Raw genomic sequence first — 4,713 nt, 5'->3', positions numbered from 1 at the left:
CTGGAAAAGAAAAAGAAAACACATATTAGGATCATATGACAGATAATAAATATTTTATTCATTTTTAAATGTCAGTTGTATTATATATGAGGTTTTACAGGCCAAGTAACTGTAAGTGTTACAGGAAGGGGTAGTGTTATTTCAGTTACAGTAAAGGATATTAGGATAGTCTTGTGTTTATTACAAGGATTAACACAGGACTAAACCTGCCATATGCATATGTCCCTATTCCAAGGACATGTGCAAGAGAAGCCAAGATTGACAGACATTCCTGGTAACAAATGCCAAGCTGTGCAGCTCATTGAATTTTGGGGTGGGAGGTGATCGGGCTGGTAAGAAACAGCTATATCAGAAGGAACATTGCCTGTCCTATTCTGCAATAAAAACATGCCTGATCACCAACTGTGGGAATTTAGTTCCCCTTTATTGTGAACAAAAATGTGCCAATGCAGGAGTCTATAAAGGGGCACATGTGTGATTGCTGTTCTCTGTGTTGTTGTGCACTCAAAATGTATGTAAGTAAACATCTTTATGTTTATACTGCTGAAAATATGTTTTTCAGGTACTATTCTTATCTTCCTTTCTTATGTGGTAACTCTGATAGTTGACATGTTGACAGGTGTGACATAGAGTAATGTTTGTAGTGTTGGTGGTGGGTAATAAATCAACACAGCCCAGTGCATTATTTAAATTCATATTTTATTGAAATGTGCCCATCTGCATATACATAAGTATTTTTGTGTTAATTAAGACTCAATTTCCATGAAATATTCCGCTGTACATCAGCTCCCAGCTGGCCATTGTAATCTATATAATATTAAATGGTGATGCTGTTCCTGTAATTTAATACGGTCTTACGGGGTCCTCCAGATCAGTGGTCGTCAGAAAAATTTGGTGGTCCACATAAAAATGTGGCCATTATTTTTATGTATGAATTATAATAAAATATAATAAATGTTCCAATAATTTCTTATAATCTTTATATTGCAATAAATTCACAAACTGTACTAGACAGAAAAACAAGGGCGACGGAGTGTGACGTCGGTGTATTCATATATTGTATGAGCAACCATTGCCGTGTTGTACGCTTCAGTATTTTTTCATTTATTTTCTATCTATACAACTCTCAAGATGCTCTGTGAATACCGATTCTCATGAAATTTTTATTTTATTTATTCTTTTCTCCGATGCTCTTTAATATTCTTTGGTAACCAATAATTTCCCTTTGATATATATCATTTCTTGCTTGGTCTTGAATTCATATGAAATAATTCCATAATGAGTGAGAAAAGCAAACTAATATTTTGCATTTCGTAATATCAAAGATAATACAAGTAAGGATAATAGTAATAATAGTAATGCTTCACTTAACCGTGAGCTGATCAATGAATCAGAGCCTCCACAGTCTTCGTCAGGCACCATTAGGAAGATCATTATTTTACAAATGTATTTATGTTTTTTATAAAATTGATATTATTGGTCTTCGGGATATAAAATTGTGAATTTAGTGGTCCGTGAGGTTGTAAAGGAATCCGTAAAAAACATTATTTATGTTCCATTTTAAATGTATATTTAAAATGGAATCTGCAATAATAATACTAAAACGCAGGGTAAAAATTACCTGCATTTCCATGTTTAAACGAACACTCATGTTAGAAATACGAAAAAGATCCATCCTAAAAAAAAAAACAGAGAAAAAGTAGATAAGTATTAAACATAGGGATATCCACATCATGCTAAAGAGCTTATCAAATAAAACTTTGCTATGTGTTATTTCTAGGTCTCTGTTCTTCTATGCATTGCAAGCAGATCATGACAGGTGGGAGTGCCAGGTCTATACTTGGGGCAGTGTTGGGGCTAGCAGTTTTCTGCAACTAATTAAAGACTTCACACTCAGGTGTGATCATTGCAGTTTAGACATGTGTGAACAGAGAATTTGATTCCCAATTTGTGTGACACCAAGGGATTTGAGTTATTGTTGTTCATTTGACAACTCAAAAATATTATATTTTGTATACTGTTTGTTCACTTTTTTACATTTTCAACAGTGTTTACCAAGTTATTTAATTCATTCCACCAATAGAAAAGTTAATAAAGAAAGTCCAAGTTCATCAGGGGAAGGTTATAGTTACTATCATGGGGGATTATTAAAGCACAGATTCTCCAATAGAGTTAAAACTAAATACAGGTAGTACCCGGGTTACATACGAGATAGGGACTGAAGGTCAGTTCTTAAGTTGAATTTGTATGTAAGTCGAAACAGGTACATTAGTTTATTAAATGCAATTAGGACAGATGTTTGTCTCAAAATATCAGTAGGCAGCACGGTGTCAGTTACTGTATAAAATCCTCACTTAATCCAATCTTTATGGAGACTAGACGTTATATGACTTTGGTAGCAAATTGTGCTTTGATAGACAAAAAGAAACAACTGCTTGAGTTTGCAAGTCATACCCCTTTCCCCCTATCAAAGCCTCAGTTCTGCACACGAACGAGCAGGGATGCACCATTTGTAACTAGGAGTCCTCCGTATGTCTGATGTCCTTAACTCAGGGACTTTCTGTATTTCAAATTGCAATTTACAACAGCCCTAAAGCACCCTTTCTGTATTTTAATTTTTCTTTCCGGATATGTTATGTTTGCTCTTTTATAGGTTTCTGGCATCTGCACAATAATCTACATATAAAGCTTTTATTAGCATAACTCTAAAACCAGGGATAGACCACACAGATATCTCTGATTACCCCCCAGTTAATTGTGATCTGAGAAATATATCAGCAGAACATATCTCCTATTTCTTCCTTGATCTATCTATCAGGATCAGGTGGGCTTTATCCATCACCACCAAGCCCCAGACTGAACCCGCAGAAAATAGATTTAATATCATCAGTTTTTCCTAAACAAGCCTCTAAAATCACAAAAGCAATACTTATCTGTATTGCTTTAAGAAACGTATTTGATAGTCTTTCTTGGAATACTTCTTTTTTTTAATTATGAAAAATAGTGCTTGGCTGGCCATTTTTACGCAAATTATCCTTCCTGTACACAAGGCCCTCTGCTGAAATATTTTTCAAGGGTTTTAAGTCTCAAACATTTACGATAGGAAGGGGGACAAGACAAGGTTGTCCCCTTTCACCCTTACATTTCGCTTCAGTGTTTGAACCCCCTTGCTATAGCTATTACATGTAACCCTGATATATAGGGAATTACCTGTAGTTTCATTAAACAAAAATGTGGCATTATTTCTTTTTTAAAACAGCAATATCTGTACCCCGTCTCATTGTAAACATTTACAATGAAACAGAGAAATGGGACTTTGCAATTACACAATTTATAAAAATTTAAAATCACTTTAGTGAAAAATGACAATAAGACAACATTAAAACATACAATCATAATAAACAATAAAAAAAACATTGAAGGGATGCACTAGAGTGGTTAGAATCTCTTAAGAACCACTGTGCGCCTCATATTGTACGTGTTTTTCACCCACTGTTTCACTTGGAGAAACACCAAATTGTACCTGCAACTTACAGACCTTTACTTTAGCAATAACAAAAAACAATTGTACCATGTAATAACAATGATTTGTTTGTTCTCATATGGCAATAAATTACAAAACTGTATTGAGATGCCACCTTGTATATAACTTCATAAATAAACCCTCAGTTCTCGTACGTCATGTCTGGTAGCAATGTCCTAAAGTAAGTAAATATTAGATCCAATTTTACAACAAAATTTATTATATTACTCAAGTCAACCTACTCAAAAATATTAACACTGACTCACTCTCCCGTCTTTTATTTTTTTGGTTAAATAATGTTTTGCTAAATTCTATAACATATCAGGTTTACTAGTCTTTGTCAGAATACATCTCACTGTTATAGGCATTACAAATTTATTATAAGCTTGATAAGTCTAATAACTTTACTTTGCAAAATATACCAAAAAACAAAGTAGCTAAAATATCTCTATATGACATTGTTTTTCCAAAAGCGTATGAAAGGAAGAGACAGGGCTATAAAAATTTAGAAAGATGAGAGAGCAACCCGTGCATACCAGAAGTAAACAAGTTCAAATCAGGAAATATTTTTGTTAATTCACCTTGTGTTCAGCTTGCATTTGAAGAGTCAATTAGTAGGAATAATTAACCTTTTTTGGGCCACATTATAATAAAACCGAATGGCCGATGCCTGTATGCAAGGATTCAACCCCTAACCAAGACTGAAATGTTAAAATTGCCCAAAAACCCTCAGGAACACTCCTCGTCATAGTTATTGTCTTACGGTGGGTGTACAGTGGGTGGTTGGACCCATTTTGGGGTGAACGGATACAGCACATCTTTAGCAATTAGCATCAGAATGCACTTCATATCCAAAGTACTTTTTAAAAATACTCCATTGTATTTTTGTAGTTTTTAATTAAAACAAACAAGAAAAACGAGGGGTTCCCATTGTGGTAATTTATTGTAGCAAACTGCTTTGGTAGGAATGATCTTGGTAGAAAGTCTGGACATCTGTGCAAACCAACAAGATAAGTAACATTAATATCTTCATTTAAAAACCCTGGAGCAATTTTGCATCTCATTTTAGATTTAACTTGTTTAAAATAATCAGATACAACCATCCCTGTCCATATACACTCCAGAGTCAGCATTTTGAAAAAAAGGTCAAAATACAGTTAGATTCCTTATGTAATTATTCCTCCTATTGT

Source organism: Pyxicephalus adspersus, chromosome 10 (assembly GCF_032062135.1).
Source record: "Pyxicephalus adspersus chromosome 10, UCB_Pads_2.0, whole genome shotgun sequence".
Classification (NCBI taxonomy): Eukaryota; Metazoa; Chordata; class Amphibia; order Anura; family Pyxicephalidae; genus Pyxicephalus; species Pyxicephalus adspersus.
Note: the sequence above shows the minus strand (reverse complement) of the source record.